Below are 10,450 nucleotides of genomic sequence, written 5' to 3' on the forward strand. Positions count from 1 at the left end.
TATTGGAGCATAAGCTTTCGTGGGTGAATGCCCACTTCGTCAGACCTTTTTTGATAGATTTCCATTCCATACGGCTAAATGCAGTGCCTTGCATGGTGTCAAGTATCAGAGGCAGCGCCGTATTATTGCCTAGGCCGACAAGGCCTAGGCCTAGGGTGGCAAATTTTCAGGGGCGGAAGCTCCCCTCCGCGCCCCGCCCCCCTGCTCCAGCTCATCTTCGCCTCCTCTGCAAGCGCGCCGTGGCGTCCTGTTTCTCTCCCCTCCCAGCGCTTGCGCCGCGAACCAGCTGTTTCGCGGGGCAGGGAGGAGGGGGAACGCCACACGCTGGGGGAAGAGGCGGGGCCGGGGGCGGGGATTTGGGGAAGGGATCCAATAGGGGAAGGGAGGGGGCGGGGACTTTGGGGAAGGGGTTGGAATGGGGGCGGGAAAAGGGCAGAGTCGGGGCGGGGCCAGGGCGGCAATTATTTCCCGGCCTAGGGGCGGCAAAATTATTAATCCGCCACTGATCAGAGGGGTAGCCGTGTTAGTCTGAATCTGTAAAAAGCAACAGAGGGTCCTGTGGCACCTTTAAGACTATCAGAAGTATTGGAGCATAAGCTTTCGTGGGTGAAGGCCCACTTCGTCAGACCAAGATCAAGACGCTGGCTGCAGATCGCAGACTGAAGGGAGGGAAGACGTATATGATAAGAACCACGCTCCCAATGAATTGCTCTCCTGCCTTTAGAAAGTCAGCGAAGTCCTTTGATTTGATTGCTGTGTTGATAGGTACATTTACACAGTAATAGCTCCTTTGTCTTGTAGATTGCGCAGCAGCCAGAAGGAGAGTGGAGCCGCTTGCGGCGGGAAGTGTAAGACCCCCGCCCGGGCTGAGCTGTGCTGTCAGTGCGGTGCAGCCAGGGCCGGCTTGCATGGCATGCCCGGAGAGCGGGCTGCAGGATTTGCAGGCCGAGGCGGCGCTGCTGCTCCCTGGGGAGAGAAGGGAGGGACGCTGCGGCTGGCAGCTCTGCGGGCTCGCTCGCGTGGAGGGGCGTCTAAGCCTCTTTAACCCACCTCCCTGCGCCCCAGCTTTCTACCCTCCCGACCAGGGCCCGCTCCAGGGTTTTGGCCGCCCCAAGCGGCGGGAAAAAAAAAAAAAAAAAGCCGCGATCGCGATCGGCAGCCGCTCCACCGCGCCGCTTTCTTCTTCGGCGGCAGGTCCTTCCCTCGGAGAGCGGACAGGGACCCTCCGCCGAATTGCCGCCGAAGAGCCCGACGTGCCGCCCCTTCCCCTTGGCCGCCCCAAACACCTGCTTGCTCAGCTGGTGCCTGGAGCCGGCCCTGCTCCCGACCCTGCTTTGGTATGAGGGCAGCACACTCTCTGCCTCACAGTCCTGCCTGCCCCACGCCGACTCGTGAAGCAAAGCAGGCCACACGCTCCCATTGTCCTGTTGCAACTGCACTTGAATCCTACCCCGCCCGCCACCCCCGGCCAAACCCAGATTGCGCCCTCTCCCCCCTCCACACCCAAACCCGGTCTGCTTCCCTTCCCCTCCCCAGCCAAACCCAAACCCCGACTGACTGTCTGCTTCCCCTCCCTATCAAACCCAATTCCTTCTCGGACCGAATCCAGTCTGCTTCCCTTCCCCACCTAACCCAATACCCCACTGACTTAACCGGGTCTGCTTCTCTTCCCCTCCCCAGCCAAACCCGATCCTCCCAGTGTCTGAACCCGGTCTGCTCCCCTTCCCCTCCTCAGCCAAACCCAATCCTCCCAGTGACCGAACCTAGTCTGCTTCCCTTCCCCACCAAACCCTATCCCCCAGTATGACGGAGTATCCACCATTCTAATGTTATAAAAACAACAAGGAGTCCGGTGGCACCTTAAAGACTAACAGATTTATTTAGGCATAAGCTTTCGTGGGTAAAAAACCCACTTCTTCAGATGCATGGAGTGAAAGTTACAGATGCAGGCATTATATAATGACACATGAAGAGAAGGGAGTACCTCACAAGTGAAGAACCAGTGTTGACAGGGCCAATTCGATCAGGGTGGATATAGTCCACTCCCAGTAATAGATGAGGAGGTGTCAATTCCAGGAAAGGCAAAGCTGTTTCTGTAACGAGCCAGCCACTCCCAGTCCCTGTTCAAGCCCAAATTAATGGTGTTAAATTTGCAAATGAATTTTAATTCTGCTGTTTCTCTTTGAAGTCTGTTTCTGAAGTTTTTTTGTTCAAGAATAGTGACTTTTAAATCTGTTATAGAATGACCAGGGAGATTGAAGTGTTCACCTACTGGCTTTTGTATGTTACCATTCCTGATGTCCGATTTGTGTCCATTTATTCTTTTACGTAGAGACTGTATGGTTTGGCCAATGTACATGGCAGAGGGGCATTGCTGGCACATGATGGCATATATCACATTAGTAGACGTGCAGATGAATGAGCCCTTGATGGTGTGGCTGATGTGGTTGGGTCCTCTGATGGTGCCGCCAGAGTAGATACGGGGACAGAGTAGGCAACGAGGTTTGCTACAGGGATTGGTTCCTGGGTTAGTGTTTCTGTGGTGTGGTGTACAGTTGCTGGCGGCCTCATTGTTGTTTTTGTGGATACAGACTAACACGGCTACCCCCTGAAACTTAACACCATGCAAGGCTCTAATTTTATAAATTTGATTAATAACAATAATTGGATATTATAAAGGTAGAATAAAATGTAGTAGATATTGATATGAAAGAATGAAGGATGGAAGTGACAGTGTATTGTGTATAATGTATGTGATTTATTTTAAGATCAATGCTAGGTTGTGCAAGTGAAAACAATAACAATGTCAACACTGTCAGGTTATTCATTTATTTTTATTAAATATGTAGCCTAAATAATGAAATTAATAAATTTTCAAGCCGACCGTGTATTAATTATAATGAACAATGCCATATTATGCAGTATTCGTTTTTGAAAGTTTATAATAAGCGATGCTCCGGGGGGAGAGGGGGCGGAAGGTGGAAGTTTCGCCTAGGGAGCAAAATGTCCTTGCACCGGCCCTGGCTCCAGCCCCGGAGCACCCACGGAGTCGGTGCCTATGGGCATAAGGAAGTGAAGTACTTTCAGCTCTATGTGCAAGAGGAGCCAGCTCATCCTCTGGGCCAGGAGCTGGTTAGACGGTTGTAAATGTCACAGGACAGACCCTAACCCTGGAACATGCAAGCCCCTGCTGCTGCCCCTTCCAGAGCCCAGACCATAAACCACAGTGTCCTGGTGTCGCTTGTTGGGGCCGTGGCCTCAGAAGTACCCCCGTAAGCCAGAGCAGCTGCGCCGGGTTGTGAGTGAACAATCTGTATCCGGCCCTTCAAACGCAGCGTTCAGGAAATGTCACCAAATGTCAAGGAGCGCGGCTCGAGCGGCTGCGCTTCTCTGAGTTGGAAAGGGGCAATCAATTATTCCTTCAGATCAATACCCTCGATTCCCCTGTGATCTCCCTGCCCACAAAGAGGATGAAATATTCAGACACTGAAATGCCACCTGAGACGCAGCCCTTGCTCGTCCCAAAGAGCTCTGCCCAACCAGTGCCCGCACCATGGAGAATTTTGAGAAGCTCCCTGATCTTATCTGAATTTTGAACGTATCCACCCTTGAGGTGTCTAGGCACCATGCAGCATCCTTCTCGTCTGGTAGGAGTCTATCAGCCGCTTCTCTTCTCAAAGAGCCTGAGCCCACAGCCACTAGCAGTGTCTTTGCCCTGGCTTCGGTGCATGCTGGGTCAGGCCCACAAAGCGTATCCCAGACCCTGTTTTCATGTCCCAGAAACAATGAGGGAAGGCGACTAGAGGAGTTGCTGTCTGGGTTGTTTCTGAGTTCAGGTGGTTCCTCCATAGCACGGGGCACTTGGGGGAAGAGTTGGTGCAAACCTATGGAGGGCCTGTGCCCTCCGCATGGCATGACCCCCAGCCTCTGAACACGGAGCAGAATCAGACCCATAGGCAGCATGGACATGGAAATTCAGGGCTGGCTGTGCAGAACCCTGTTCCTTCTCTCTCCTCCTTGCCCGGGTCCATGGCAGATTCCTCCAGAGAGAGCCCAGGCTGCTGTGACCCTAAGCACTGTCACCAATGCCTGCAAAGCGTTCCCCTATCCCCTCCCCCCGCCCCATCCCTCCTGCATACAGAGCAGAGGGACGCTTCTGGGATCACCATAAAAGTTGCACACTGGTGCCAGACAGGATGAAAACCAAACCAAACTTCCTAGCTGGGGGGCTGGGAGGGGGGGAGGGAAGAGGCTGCATGATGGGGTACATGGATCCTGCCTTGTAGTTGGCAGGGAGAGGGTTAAGGATGATCAAGTCTGGCTCCAGCTCCAAACTTTCCCAGCCCTTTTGGGGTTCCCACCAGGGGACTAGTTTTGAGGCCTTCTCCCCATGCAGCGACTGCCTCAGGGGCTCCCCCCACCACTCATCCATTTGGCTTGCCAGGGAGCAATGGAGCTGGGTTTAGGATTGTCCCAGCAGGAAGAAGTCACTTCTTGGGGTTTAGAGCCCTGGGATGAGCAGAGCCTCGTGAACTGAGCTGGGCTGTGGGTTCGGAGCCCTTCCATCCTGGGCTTCTGGATCAGGCCCATCCTTGCCCCGTGGCCTTTGCCTGTCGGAGCAATGGCTGGGCTACATGATCCTTACAGCTTGGAGGGGGTCTCTGAGCCCCACCCGGGCTGCATTTCTCTTGGATCCAGCCTCAAACCTGGGAGTCACGGTGCTGCGAGAAGAACCCATGTTTCCCCTGTATCAGCATGTTCTGCTGCAGCAGCAGCAGCTGTACGAGGCACCCGAGCGCGGAGCCCTGCGCATCGACAAAGCCACCCGCAATGAAAGGGACACTCACTCTGTTCGCTGGCCCCATCAGCGGCTACCCACAGCGCCCTGCCAGGGAGCTTGGTGAAGGGCCTTCTTTCTTGTCACGTTCCCACCCTGGTTTCGGAGCCCTAGGAGTTCTGGATCGTTCAGGGGAGGCTGATGAAGGAAGGGGAAAGCCACAATCCAGCCCTCCCAGCACTATTCTCTGGCCTGATCCCCTTCGCTTCCCACTGGCTTCTCCCAATTCCCATCGCAATCAGCAGGACAGGCCCTGCGTCGGCAAAACGTCTCTCGGAGGAAAGAATCGCTGCCACGAGCATCAATACTGATCTCGTTTCCTCTCCCTTAATCTGCCATCCATCACTGGTGCGGAGGAGAGCAGGAGCTCTGGGTGGGAACGCTCCAGCCGGAGGTTCCTATCCTCCCACTGCTCGCCCGTGTGCAGCCAACAGGGTGATGTGTTTGGGAGAAGGTAATTGCCCCTTGATTACTATTACCCAGCCATTTATCGAGGGCTAGTGCTGAGCGGTGATATACACCTCAAGGGAATAGCTCTTTAATAGTCAGTCAATACCATTTCATGAAGCAACAACTGCTGCTCGAATGAAGCTTGAAGGCCCCCTAATGCGATTAACTGGGATGGAAAATCGTTTATAGACAGCAGCCCAGGAGACACTCAGTGTGGTTTGCGGGGACCAAGGCCCATCATAGGCTCTGCTGCCCGGAGCCATGTGCTTTTGGGGTGCTGGGTCTCTGGGAACCCATAGCAGGAGCATCGAGTGCCTGACAGCCCCAGCGCCTCCATTCCCCTGCTTCCTTTCCAGTCCCAATTTGGAAGCGCTGCCAGGACTCACCCGCCAAAGGCCCGGCACTAGCCTTACAAAGCAGCCACCTCTGGGTAGCTCCACTGATATCTCCTAGGGGGTTGGGTGGAGCTAAGGGAGGGTCGTGTCTGGCTTCTGGAAATCAGAACTTACTGCCCACAATACCCAGTGGAACATCCCAGAGGAGTTGTCGCAGAGACTGGCCAGAGGCTAGGAGTGGGGGGGTGAGGTTCTGTGGCCTGCAGGAGGCCAGACTAGATGATCATGATGGTCCCTTCTGACCTTAAAGTCTATGAGCTCCAGAGCGGATGGAGGGGGACAGATCGGCAGGGGAGGGGTAGTTTTGTGGCTTGGTGGTATACAGATGGTAGTTAAAGGAGATTTCTACGGAGGAGGAGGAGGTGACTTCCCTGCTATTAACCCAGTTTACGAGGAAAGGAAGGGCACAGAATGACAAATCAGAGGCTTTCTGTGTGGGAAACCTACCATGGAGGCGTCCGGAAACGCTAATGATAAATTGCAGCCATTCTGCAGAGCGGAAACTGTTGATCTCTATCTTAGAGAGCTTAATAGGGGCGTGTGACCCCCGGAGAAGCAATCCCGGAGAATCAGAGGAGCACTTCAAAGGCCCTGGTTACAGAGCGGAGGGCATTATGCTAGCTCAGTGGTTTGAGCATTGGCCTGCTAAACCCAGAGTTGTAAGTTCAGTCCTTGAGGGGGCCATTTAGGGAACCGGGCTAAAAATCTGTCTGGGGATTGGTCCTGCTTTGAGCAGGGGGTTGGACTAGATGACCTCCTGAGGTCCCTTCCAACCCTGATATTGTATGTAAAGCAGTGCTGGGAAGCACTGAAGCAGAGCCAGGCTCGCCCTCCTGCCCCACCACTGGGGGGAGCACAGCGCCAGCCCCCTTTGCGCTGCATTAATCCAGCCGCTGTCTAGCGAAGACCAACGTGGACTCAGCCTCCTGAGCGTGCTGGGAGAACTGCTGATCTGGCAGCTCTCCGAGCTAGAAATCTCCCTCTCGTGCGGTCACATCACCTTCCCCCCAGCCTACCCCGCTAGGGTCCGAAGGCAGCAGGGGGGAGAGTGAGATCCTAATTTGAACCTCATGGGCTTGCCCGGCTCTAAATGAGGACAGAATCTGGCTGGCAGAGTCTTTGTTGTGAGGTGCTGTATTTTGCCTTATAATACCCCACGAAGCCAGGAGGGGGCGGGCTGGGGGTGGCTCCAGGCAGTTTTGCAGTAGCACTGGGGCTAACCCTGTTTCTCGTCGCCTAACTAAGGCCCTTGTTCAGTGTACAAGACAGCGACCCTTCCTGCGAGTCTTTACCATCGCCGCATGACGCTGTTCATGACGAGGCGCACACCAGCAAGAACCCAGCTCGAAGCCCAGCTCCCAAGTTAGAGACCCTGTCGTAGAGTTTACGTGACTGCCCCTCACCAGAGTAGCTAAGACACTGGCTGTCTGGAAACCCAGGGAAACTGACCACATTTGCCACAGGGGTGCGACAGACACAGAGCCAACTCCTCAGTCCCTCACAGCGGTGCTTTCAGGACCCCGCTCACCTGCGCTTTGGGGAGGAATGTTATGCCCGTGCAGAGGGAGTGAAAACTGGTGCAATTCGGAATCCTCCACTCACTCACTCATGGTAGCATTTTGCACTGGTGTCAGCGATGGTGCAAAGTGCAAAACAGGGTGAAAGAGCCTTAATGATTTCTTCCCAAGTAATACTCTTTGCTCCTTTTTTAAAAGGATCCGTCTCAGCTCGTGTTGGGGCCAATTCTGCATCCCCCCTGGAATTAAACTAGGATCTCCGCAGGCAGGGGGGAGCCAGGAGGAGGGAATGGCACTCCCTTATCTATACAAATCCCCACCCAGCTGGTAGTCTTTGTGCTACCAGGTTTGGCGGAGCCTAAACATACTATTGCACGGCAAAGAGAAAGGACACTAGCCCGTCCGATTCCTCCCACAGACTCACTGCACAGGGATTAAACGAGGCAGAAATGATGCGGGTATCATTCAACTGGGGAGCGGAAGAGGCGACGGGTTACCTGCTGGGTAAGACTGGGTGATGCCTTGAGACCGATCTGAGGCCACCCCGCAGCTTTTAGAGGCCTGTAGATCTCAGTTAAAAAAATGGTGGTCAACTGATAAGTTGTTGCACACAAACAGTGATCGGCAAAGAGAAATGTGGGGCTGATCTATCCCTGTTTTCCCAAATGACTCTATGGGCAACTGGAGCGCGGGGGCAGGGGGGTTATGACAGCACAAACACCCAGAGATCGAACCCCGATTGACACCGAGGGGAAGTGTTTGCCGTCTAAACCGCTCTCTTAACGTGGTTTTTATTTGTACTTTGCTCACACCTGTGTAACTCAAATGGCCGAGCAACAGGTGGGAGAAAAGATCTTGTGTTAAAAATTCATCTGTCCTGCCTCTTCAGACAAGGCGCACTCAGTACACGAGGAAGTCAAGTCTCGACGTGTCTGATATTTCCAAGGGAAAAAGCGAGCCCAAGGGAAAACAACAAGCGTTTCGGGTTTTCTGCCTGCCTCCTAAAGAAGCCAAACATGGCAGCAGCCCATTTATTTTCCTCTTCAGGTCTCCTTTATTGATCTGCCTTTGGGGGACTTGTTTAAATCATCTGAACGATGCAAAGCAGACCTCGAAGCTGCAAATAGGCAATTCTACTGATGCCTCCAGGTTCGGGGCGGTAGATTGAACCAATAGATTCCGGGAGGAAAGATGATAAAAGGCCGTCCACCAGCCCCGCACGAAGACATCCGCACTGACACCTGCTTCCGGGCCGCGTGCCAGCCGAGCCTAGCTGATTTACCGACCTCTCCAAGAGCTCACGCTGAAATGGGGAAAAGATCTAGTGCCGTTATTTATCAGCTCTCCGGAGACAGAGGGGCACATGGTTCTTTACAGACAAACAAAACCGTCGGGTGCCTGGCTCTGAGAAACCCACAGTCATGAGGAGACACAGCACAGCAAAAGGCTGGGGGGAGGTTAGGGAAGGCTACAACAGAGAGGCCCTGTGTCACGTGCTGATCCGGTTTAGTGCCCAGCTGTGTGCCCTGTGATTTGGGATCTAGGGCTGGGGGTCTCCCTTTCAGTAGATGCCTGGGTGATCAGGAAAACCTTCGAGATGCAGAGGAGAGACATGATAGCTTGGAGTCAGGGGGCCGGTGTGGTGGGGCAGAGGGCAGAGTAGGAAGGCATTGCCTTCCCCTTCCCCCTGCCCCCCAGGAGTCCTGGGCTGGGATCTGAAGGCGAGGGAGGTTGTATGGTGCACAGGTCCGAGAGGATGTGCCAGGCCTAGGGGAGGTGTGAGGGGAAGACTTGGAGATGCTCATGAGACGAGACCAAGGAGTGTGTCCAGCTGCGTTGCAGAGCGCAGGATGGGGAGACAAGAGGTGTAACCTAGGCAGGGGCCCCGTTGGGTGCGGGCGAGGAGTCTGAATCTTCTACCCTGAGAATGGCCAAGTGACGCGCCCGGGGAGGCGTCTCCTGACGCGGAGTCGGGGTGGTGTTCACACCACCCATCGCCACCCCTTCAAGGCCAATCCCTAAAGCATCAGAAGTGCAGGAAGAGGCTTGTATGGGAAGTGGCCCCAAATGTCAAATCTCAGCCCCTGAGTTTTGGGGGTGGGAGACTGGCAATGTGAACCCAACTCCAGATTGGAAAGTTATGGTCTCTGCAATAGCTGCTACCAGAACCCCAGAACTCAACCCCTGTAAACACCAGGAGTGCTCAGAACCTCAATAGGAACCAGATCCAAATGGGATGTCTCTTTATGCCAAGGTTAAATGGTACCCCCGAGTCTAACTCCCCAAACGGTGGGTAACTCAAAACCGAGCCCCGTGGAGAGTATGGTGATAAGAAAGGGAGAACCTGGATCCAAACGTCAGTATTAGCACCTCAGCCTCAAATGGGCCAAACCAGGACCCCAAATCTGAACCCTCCAAAATGTTGTGGCGTGTGCGCGGTCCCACTCGGAACTGAGATCTGAATCCCAGGGGTTGGCCCCACCTCCAGGACTTATGCAAAACGGCAGGGGAGCCGTACAGATATGGCATCAGAGAAACGTAGGGCTGGAAGGGACCTCAGGAGGTCATCTAATCCATCCCCCTGCTCTGAGGCAGGACCAAATAAACCTAGACCAGCCCTGGTCAGACTGTTCTTAAAAACCTCCAGTGACGGGGATTTTACACCTCCCTAGGTAACCCGTTCCAGGGCTTGTTAGAGTTAAAAAGATTTTCCTAATATCCAACCTAAACCTACAAATTAATCTGATTAATTCTTGTAATATGACCAGTAACCAGAGCTTGTCTGCAGTGGTGTTGTAGCCCTGTTGGTTCCAGGCTATGAGCGAGACAAGGCGGGCGAGGTATTATCTTTTAATGGGCAAACTTCTGTTGGTGAGAGCAACCAGCTTTCGAACTTACCCAGAGCTCTTCTTCAGGACTGGGAAACGTAATCAGAGTGTCCCAGCTAAATACCAGGTGAGAACAGATGGGTGAGCGTAACAATTATGCTTAGCAACATGAGTTAACTCCTTATGCTTAACCATCTGTTCCACCTTGTATTAAGCTGAGCTGCACAGCTTGGGGAATGCTGGTGTGTGGGGACTAGTGGCCAACATGCAGGGAGTGGCCTTAATCATTGTAGGGGTGGAACTGGTCCCAGGAGTCCAGGAATCTACCTGATATGGGTCTGGCTTTCCCTTTGCATCCTAGCAGGCCCTTTGCTGCCATATCTATCTATCTATCTATCTATCTATCTATCTATCTATCTATCT

The sequence above is a fragment of the Terrapene carolina genome, unplaced genomic scaffold (genome assembly GCF_002925995.2).
Source record: "Terrapene carolina triunguis isolate 2854851 unplaced genomic scaffold, T_m_triunguis-2.0 Scaffold88, whole genome shotgun sequence".
NCBI lineage: Eukaryota > Metazoa > Chordata > Testudines > Emydidae > Terrapene > Terrapene triunguis.